General features: G+C 46.8%; 1 long non-coding RNA gene across 2 annotated transcripts; it reads left to right on the top strand.

Annotated features, from left to right (window-relative positions):
• The first annotated feature begins 738 nt into the window (after nt 1–738).
• Nucleotides 739–9,149, top strand: LOC132812465 (uncharacterized). 2 transcript variants are annotated; one of them, XR_009643660.1, is made up of 3 exons: nt 739–3,188; nt 7,255–7,347; nt 8,365–9,149. It is a non-coding gene; the product is annotated as an uncharacterized LOC132812465 (long non-coding RNA). The 2 variants fall into 2 exon arrangements; XR_009643661.1 differs by having other exon boundaries at nt 739–1,236; nt 8,365–9,148.
• Nucleotides 9,150–9,370: the final 221 nt, after the last annotated feature.

Genomic DNA, 9,370 nt, shown 5'->3' with positions numbered 1-9,370 from the left:
ATGGGGAAGGGGACAGAGGGAGTTAAACCCAGCTCCTGAGCCCAGGGCGCGGTGCCCTCCTCTTCCCTGAGGACCAGGACTTGGGGCTGAGTCTGTCTCTCTCCAGCTCAGCTTCTCCAACACACAGACACACAACAACATCGGTCCCTCTGCTGCTCGGCACGCTGTAATCAGCATTTTTATTGGTTACAAATGGAAGTGATGGATACAGTCAGTGGGATGGTGCCTTTTCTCACTGGCCCCTGAGTTGTGAGAAACATTGAAATGTTTCCCTGTAACCCCCCTGTGGGATAAGGAGGGACAAACTAGCGCTCCCCTCAGTCTGTTACCATAGCGACAGGCTGCTCCATCGCTGAAACACTGAACTGAAATGAGAAAATCCCGGATGGTGTGATTAATGAGGGAATTTGATGGATGGATGGATTTGGGTGAAGGGATATTGCAGCACATTCTTCAGCTGCTGCCTGAACTTAGTCTGGGTCACAGCATAAATCGCGGTGTTTGTGCAGCAACTGAGGAGCTGCAGCATGAAGCCCAATTCCTGCACAAAGGAATCGAGATACAGAGGGGTATCCACAATAGCCCACATCCGGGACCATATAGAATACAGCATTAACGTTGACCATAACAGGATGAAATTGGCCGAGATCACAAACAGCAAAATGATGGATTTTTTTCGGTTTCTCATTTCAGTGTCAGACTGAGCGCCCCATTGGTGTGAGCGCGGAGTCTCCTGCGGGCTCTGCTGGTCACTAAAATGTGTCTGACGGTGAGAACATTGAGCAGCAGAATCAGGAGAAATGGGACCCCCGGGGTTAGAATGTGGTGGAGGAACTCGATTGTGACCCAGACACTGGAGAATACAACAGCGTCTGTTACATCACAAAACCAGGGGGCGTGCCCCAGCGAATACCGAGCCGTGAGCATAAAATACCAGGAAATGTTCTTTAAACAGCTCAGCACAGTCACTGCTCCCAGAACCACAGCCGCCGTTTTCTCACTGCAATATTTACTTTTCAGCTTCTGGCAACAAATGGCCACAAACCGATCAAAGGTGAAAGTGACGGTGAACCAGACAGAGCAGTCAGTGGCTGCATAAAGCAGGACGGCGTGGATATTACACACGGGGACGGAGTCCCTCAGGAAATAAAACTGTTCCTGATAAACAATGGGAATGTGTCTCAGGATCAGGTCGAGGATAATGACCAGGAGATCCGCCGCTGCCATGGCCCCCAGGTAACGTCTGACACATGGAGACAATCCACAATCTTTATAAAGCAGGACGTGGATGGTCACTACGTTAACTGTGAGGAAGGAAAACAAACCCATTATCCATCAGCCTGGAGGCAAAGGGACCCCGTTTGATCGGGGACACAGTGAGATTTTCAAATGTGTCCCTGTATTCAGGGATTTACGAAAATAATTGGAGCTGGAATAACAAATGGGAAGGTCGGAATTACTGACAAAAACGTGTCATAAACCACAAGAAACCCTCCCTCCCCAAACACACCGAGGACAGATGGTTTCTAGAACATCCCCACACACTTGATCACTCGAGAGCAGACACAGGTCACTCCTTCCCAGTTCCTAATACGGAGCGTGGAAACGTTGCTGTCCTGAAGGATTCTGTCCCAGTTTCCTGAAGACAAACGGAGTTGGGAATTTCCTGTATTTTGGTCTAAATTGTGGTCGATCCTGTGTCGTGGAGAAATGTAAACGCAGGGAAAACGTATTCCCCCTTTAACTGCCTGAGGGGCCTTCGGAACAGTGTCTCCTTCTCCCTGGAACGGGATCTCTTCCCTCGGGATCTTATCGTTTGTTCAATTCACTGACGTCCGGCCGTTCACAAACAAACAACGTCAGGGACAGAACGTTCCGGGGAATGTCAGTTATAGAATGTCGGGGACAGAACGTTCCGGGGAATGTCAGTTATAGAATGTCAGGGACAGAAAGTTCCGGAGAATGTCAGTTATAGAATGTCGGGGATAGAACGTTCCGGGAAATGTCAGTTATAGAATATCAGGTAACCCCTTGACCTGTCCATCTCCTTTCTCCCCGAACCACCCCACCAACATGATGTACTGTGCACAGGCTACATACCTGTCCAGCACGGGGAGCTGCACTAACCACATCATTGCATAATCTTAAACCTCAGTCAGACAGTCGGACCAGCACAGAGACCTGTGCAGTGATCACCCGTGAATTAATCTGTAACCCAGGAGCAGTTACCCTCCCAGCATGTAGGACTGTGCACACCACCCCAGTGCATTGATCTGTAACCCAGGAGCAGTTACCCTCCCAACGTGTAGGACTGTGTACCCCACCCCAGTGCATTGATCTGTAACCCAGGAGCAGTTACCCTCCCAGCATGTAGGACAGTGTACAACACCCCAGTGCATTGATCTGTAACCCAGGAGCAGTTACCCTCCTAGCATGTAGGACTGTGTACACCACCCCAGTGCACTGCTCAGTAACACTGTGTTAGATCCCTGCCCAGTGTGGGGAAACTTGCAGCCCATGCTGGAAATGACACGGTGTTCAGCTCCCATCCATTTATAGCTCCATATCTCCATTGTGCCATGATAAGGGAGTGCTGTGGGTGTGAAGATCACTGCCAGAGAGAGATGGTGGGGGTATCAGTTTAAATATCACCACACGGGAGAGGTTTGGGATATAGACAGAGAGGGGGAGACTGAGATACGGTGTCATGGAAGGATGTGTTCCCAGTTTTCAGAATGCTGAAATATAGACACTTCGATAGTATCCTGTAACATGAACCAGTCTTCCCAGGAAAATTGGGAAAAAGGGATACTGGTGTGTGGTCAGATGATGGAGAGTTTTGGATGAACATTTGTTCTATAGCTTTGTAAATGGGATTGTATTCAACAGAGTCCAATACTTATTCTGACAATTTCTCTCAGTGCATTGAGTGTGACAGGGATCATCCGCACGAGGCTGTGCTAATTTCCTGGTGCTATGTTATCAGAATCACCTCATTAACTACCCACCCCACCCCATGGTGTTCCTCTCATTCAATATCAGCCCGATTCTCCCACCCATCATCGCCCGGATACACCTGGATATTCTGTGATCCCTGGCACTGGTGACATCTTTAAAAGACCAATGGGCACACGGTTGACCTTTCTCAGCTTGAAGCTGCCCTACACAGTTTACCCAGAGCATGACAGGTAAGGGGCAATTACACCACGGTTTGTCGACCGGGGCACGGAGGTCATGGTGGATGGGCTAGTACAGAGGGGAACCATTCTCTTCCCAGAATGTGCCACACCACCAGACCCACCGAGCATGGTCTGAGCTCACCACCCAGTGCAGTATCTGCAGTCTGAAGAAATGTCCAGCAATACAGGACAAGCATCAATAACCTTCTCCGATCTGTCAGGATAAGGGTCGCCATATTCTCTCTGCTCCTTCACGCTCACTGTATATCTGTTATGGCACCTTCCCTCTACCCACCCCCCCCCACCCCACCACCGCACTCTCTCTCTCTCTCCCCCCTCTTCCGCTCGCTCTCTCCCTCTCTCTCCCTCTTTCTCTCCCGCTCTCTCACTCCCTCCCTCCACTTTACCCCTCACACAAATAACATTCCATGGATACAACACTGTGGACTGACTCCATCCGAACCTCTCCCCATGTCCCCCATGTACACCTGAACTGACAACAGGGCCACCCACTCCCATCCTCACTCCCTCCTTTCTTCCCATTCCAGGAGAAACAGACTGGAATAGGACAGAAAGGGCCAAGCCGGGTGGTGGAGTGCCCAATATCCATTCCCTCACCCCCTTTCCCCCACCATGTGGGGAGCACTCTGGTACGACCTGGAAGCCTCGTGTGGGGATTCTGACACATCCACGTCCCACCGACCGAGTAAGGAACAATGTTCAGTGAAGGGCAATTCTCACTTTAAACCCACTGGCAGCTCCCTTTCCCCCCGGCACAACTTAGAAGCTGTGGCCCTGATGCCATCTCCCTTCCGTGTCGAGCTGGTACAAATGGAATCCCCACGGTCTCGGGGGGCAGGAGGGTGGGCTCACAGCACATCGTCACCACCACCTCCCAGGAAAGGAGCACGGAGACTTCCTCCTACACCTCCGCCTGTAAACACCTCAGATACTGAAACTAATCCGTGAGAGTTACTGCTCTCCCCGCTTGTCCTGACATCTTCAATACTCTGCTCATATACACGCAGCGCTCTCTGTTCCTGCAGCCCCTTTATAATGGCAAAGCCTGTGTTAAACTGTCTTTCTTTATCTTTCATACCAAAGTGCATCACCTCACACTGCTCTGCATTGATCCCCGTCTACCAGCGTGTCACTGTCCTGTTAGAGTTCCACACTGTCCTGCATAGACTTTACAATTCTTGCAGGTTTGGTACCATTTACAAACATTAAGATTGTCATAGTGTCACAGTCCCCATGAAACAACTGAAATCCTGGCCCACACACAGGAGTGTGAGCAAGTGAAATACTGATATATTCCCACGGACAGAGTCGAATACTGACATACTGTCAATGGAGCAACAAGAATCCTGACATATACGAGACAGAGTAGATGAAATATTAACAAACAACAGAGCAAGAGAAATCCGGATAGGTTCCCCTTATCGATATTCACCAGGGTATAATGGGATGAAGGTGAAAGTGTGTACTGTACCTTTAAGAGAGAGTGAATGCTGCTCTGAACTGAGAGCTTACAAGTACCTGTGATATGAGAGGATGGCAGACCCAGAAACAGTATATTGCTGTAGAGCTGGAGACGGGTTATAAGCAGTTAAGAGATAGAGGGTCTTTCAGTTCACTTTCAGTGTTAAAAACTACATTGTTGTTTTTATTTAAACAGTGGAATTTGGGAGTTCTCTGTCACTCATATTTTAACAGTTTATGAGGCGAATTGAGCATTTATTTATGTTTAGCTTAAATTACCAGATGAGATCTATGCTGTGTCCTAACAATTGCTGTGTGTGCATCTGTGTGTCTCTGTGTGGGGCAGGGCTAGCAACCTCTATGGTGCTGAAAGTGATGCAATGCCACCCTCTGCTGGCCTCCATACGCCACGGCAAAGGCATTGGCAGAGGGTGAAAACCAACAGGGATTCATTCAGAGACGGGGAGGGAGAGGGCAGCTGCTCACAGCACCATCCAAACTGATGTATTATCCATGGACTGGTCTAAATGTCTTTAAACGTTATTACTGTCCCTGTTTTCACCACTTCCTCCGCAAGTACATTCTACACACAAGCAAGCTTCTGTCTAAAATAATTAACTTTCCTGACTTTTGTAAATCTTTTTTCCTCGCACCTTAAAATATCCCTCAGTTTTGAATCCCCAACTTTAGGGAACAAACCTCAGCCCTTCAGCTTATCTGTACCCCTTATCCTTTTATAAACCTCGGCAAAGTTGCCCCTCCATCTCATACTCTCCAGTGAAAAATGTCCCAGCCTATTCAGAGTCTCCTTATAGCTCAATCCCTCCATTTCCAGCAACATCCAGGTTAAACTCTTCTGAACTCTTTCCAGCTTAATAATATCAAGGTCAATGATATCAAAGTGAATAGTCAATGTATTTTATAAGGGTAGTGGAGACCAAAACTAGAGGACATAGTTGTAAGGTAAGAGGGGGAAACATTTAAAAGTGACCTAAGGGCAGCTGTTTCACCCAGAGGGTGGTGTGCCTATGGAATGAGCGGGCGGGATGACCAGACTGGACACAGTATTCCGGAAGAAGTCTCACCAATGTCCTGTACAACCACAACATGACGTCCCAATTCCGATACTCAAAGGTCTGACAATTGAAGACAAGTGTGTTAAACACCTTCTTAACCACATTATTTATATGAGATGCAACTTTTAAAGAATTATACCTGATGGCCGAGGTCTCTGTTCTACAACACTGCCAAAGGCCTACATTTAATTGTATAAGTCCTTCTATTGTTGATTAACCAAATCCAATACCTCGCATTAATCCAAACAAAAATCCATCTGCCACGCCTCGACCAGTGAGTGATATTACCACCTCCTCACCTTCCCCGTTTAATTTTAAAATGCCTCTCCCTCTCCAGGAGGCCTGCACACTCCGGCCTTGATTTTCACAAAGACCCTGAGCTTGGGTTGCCTTGTGTGGTTAGAGGGAGGAGGGACAGATTGCAGACACAGTCAGTGGGGAGGAGAGGCTGGACAGTAATCAGCGGCCTGGTATCATTTCATGGTTTTAGGCCGAGGGCAGACACGCGTGAGAGTTGGGTTATACTGGTCGGTGTTTTGGGACCAGAAATTAGGGTCTTTCTCCGTGTCTGGTGTTCAGTAATAAATATCTATTTGAGACCCTTCATTGGGCAGAGTGTGTCTGCAGGATTTCTTTCCCTAATATTGCAGACTACAGATAATAGCGATTAAAGATGTTCATAGTTAATTTCGATCTTGCACTTGTTTAACAAAACAAAATGTTTTGTGTAGTTCAGTAATGGTAACCTGATTATAATAAATCCACACCGGCCCCTTAAAATATGACCCAAAATCTGGGTATAATAGTGTAGTGGGTAGTGTCCCTGTCTCTGAGCCATGGCTCTGGGTTTGATTCCATTTCCTGAAATTGTTTGGTGGTGTTCCTAGCACTGGACCAGAAGGTGTGGATTCATGTCCTGCCTGTTGCAGAGGTATGTCACAGCATGTCATAACAGGCTGATGAACAAACACACAGAAGAATAATGTTACAGCTTTATGGGTATTGTCGAGTGGTGCTGGTGTCCCTACCTCTGGGCACAAAGGTCTAGGTGTAAATCCCACAGAAGTGTCTCCTAATATATCTGAACAAACTGATTAAACTGGTTTAGAATTGTGACTTGATGGAGAAAGAACAGGTGTGGGTGTTGAATGTCAGCATTTCGGCCCAGGATTATTGAAAGTACAGCCATTCGTGTTGATTAAAGTCACATTTCGCAGCAGTAAAGGTTTATAAAATCAGAACGGTCATGGATAGGGTTTGTAGTCAAGGTTTTTCCCCAGGCTGGGGGCGTCCAAAACTTGAGGACATTGGTGGAAAGTGAGAGGGGAAAGATTTTGAAGAGGCCTATGGGCACCTTTTCACACAGAGGGTGGTGTGTGTATGGAATGAGCTGCCAGAGGAAGTGGTGGAGGCTGGTACAAATACAGCATGTAAAAGGCATCTGGATGCTGACAGACCTGCCGAGCTTTTCCAGCAATTTCTGTATTTGCTAAAATAAAACATTCATTTTAACACAGGTATCTGTGTTAGCTGTCTGGATACAGAATTGGCTGACAAGCAGAAGACAGCGAGTGATAGTGGAAGGAAAATAATTTGCCTGGAAGTCTGTGGTGAGTGCTGTTCCACAGGGCTCTGTCCTTGGGCCTCTACTTTTTGTAATTTTTTTAATGAATTCGTGAGGGGATTGAAGAATGAGTCAGCAAGTTTGCAGATGCCATCAAAGTTGAGGTGTCTTTGACAGTATAGAGGGCTGTTCTAGGCTGCAACGGGTCATTGACAGGATGCAGAGATGGGCTGAGATGTGGCAGATGGAGTTCAACCTGGATAAATGCAAGGTGATGCATTTTGGAAGGTCGAATTTGAAAGCTGAGTACAGGATTAAGGATAGGATTCTTGGCAGTGTGGAGGAACAGAGAGATCTTGGTGTGCAGGTACATAGATCCCTTAAAATGGCCACCCAAGTGGACAGCGTTGTTTAGAAAGCTTGTGGTGTTTTGGTTTCATTAATAGGAGGATTGAGTTTAAGAGTCGTGAGATCTTGTTGCACCTCTATAAAACTTTGGTTCGAACGCACTTAGAATACTGCATCCACTTCTGGTCACCCTATTATAGGAAAGATGTGGATGCTTTGGAGAGGGTTCAGATGAGGTTTACCAGGATGCTGCCTGGTTTGGAGGGCTTATCTTATGAGGAGAGGTTGACTGAGCTCGGAATTTTTTCATTGGAGAAAAGGAGGAGGAGAGGGGACCTAACTGAGGTATTCAAGATTATGAGACGCATAGATAGAGTTGATAGCCAGAGACTATTTCCCAGGGCAGAAATGGCTAACACGAGGGGTCATAGTTTTAAGCTGTTTGGCGGAAAGTATAGAGGGGATGTCAGAGGTTGGTTCTTTACAGAGAGAGTTGTGAGAGTATGGAATGCGTTGCCAGCAGCAGTTGTGGAAGCGAGGTCATTGGGGACATTTAAGAGACTGCTGGATATGCATATGGTCACAGAAATCTGAGGGTGCTTACATGAGGATCAATGGTCGGCACAACATGGTGGGCTGTTCTGTGCTGGACTGTTCTATGTTCCATGTTCTATGTATTCTGAATACATTAAACATTTTATTTGTAATGACACAGGGCCATATAAACATATCTTCAAATCGACCGAGACCATTTTCTGCTAAGGGTATGGCTCTGTGTATGACAGCAGCAATGATGCACCGACATGGAACAGGGAATGTGATGGAGACATAGTTTGGACAATGTACAAGGAGACCTCACATGGTCCAGTTTGGGAGAGAATGACATTATTGTGTGATTCAACTCAGAGAGGGAGAAAACGTCATCTACCCGAGAAGAAACGGCCTATTGCACTCTCTCTCCTTCATTACTCCCCATCACAGTAACGTGTACGAGCTAAAACAAAGCTCTACTGTCATCGTTACCATTCTTATTTTTGTAAATTCCCTGCAGTGTGGAAACAAGCCCTTCGGCCCAACAAGTCCATACTAACCCTCCAAAGAGTAACCTTCTCATGCCCTTACAGTTACCACTGACTATTGCACCTGAAGTAGAAATCGCTGAACAGCATGGTCTATTTGACCAATCCACTTGAATTATACAGCTTTGGGCGGAAACAGGAGCACCCATCAGAAGCTCACGCAGACCATGGGAGAAGATGCAAACTCCACGCAGATAGTCGCCCGAGGCTGGAATTGAACCCATGTCCCTGATGCTGTGATGGAACAGTACGAACTACTGAGCCACTGTGCTAACCTGGAACCTCCTGACTGCCTAATGCAAAGGGAATTCAGCCAAATCCAACTCTCCCAGGATAAAATCCCATTGCTAGCGGCTGTGTGAGTAAATTATCTTCAGAAGCAGAATAACATTTTGGACAAACTCTCAATTTTTCCTTTTTGTCATTAGTTACACTAATATTTGGACAAGGTTCTTTCAATGTGAAATTGCAGAGATTTTGTTTATTTTGTGTGTGTGTGTGTGTGTGTGTGTGTGTCTGTGTTTCAGTGTTTTTAGAACGTGAAATATCGAGTCTTTATTTGCAAACAGTTTGCCATTCAGCATTCCATCATAGTTAGAGTAATGTTGCTCTGGATCAGAAACGTGCGATTTTAGCAGATTA

Source organism: Hemiscyllium ocellatum, unplaced genomic scaffold, assembly GCF_020745735.1.
Source record: "Hemiscyllium ocellatum isolate sHemOce1 unplaced genomic scaffold, sHemOce1.pat.X.cur. scaffold_2737_pat_ctg1, whole genome shotgun sequence".
NCBI lineage: Eukaryota > Metazoa > Chordata > Chondrichthyes > Orectolobiformes > Hemiscylliidae > Hemiscyllium > Hemiscyllium ocellatum.
Note: the sequence above shows the minus strand (reverse complement) of the source record. Positions and strands in the feature narration are given on the sequence as shown.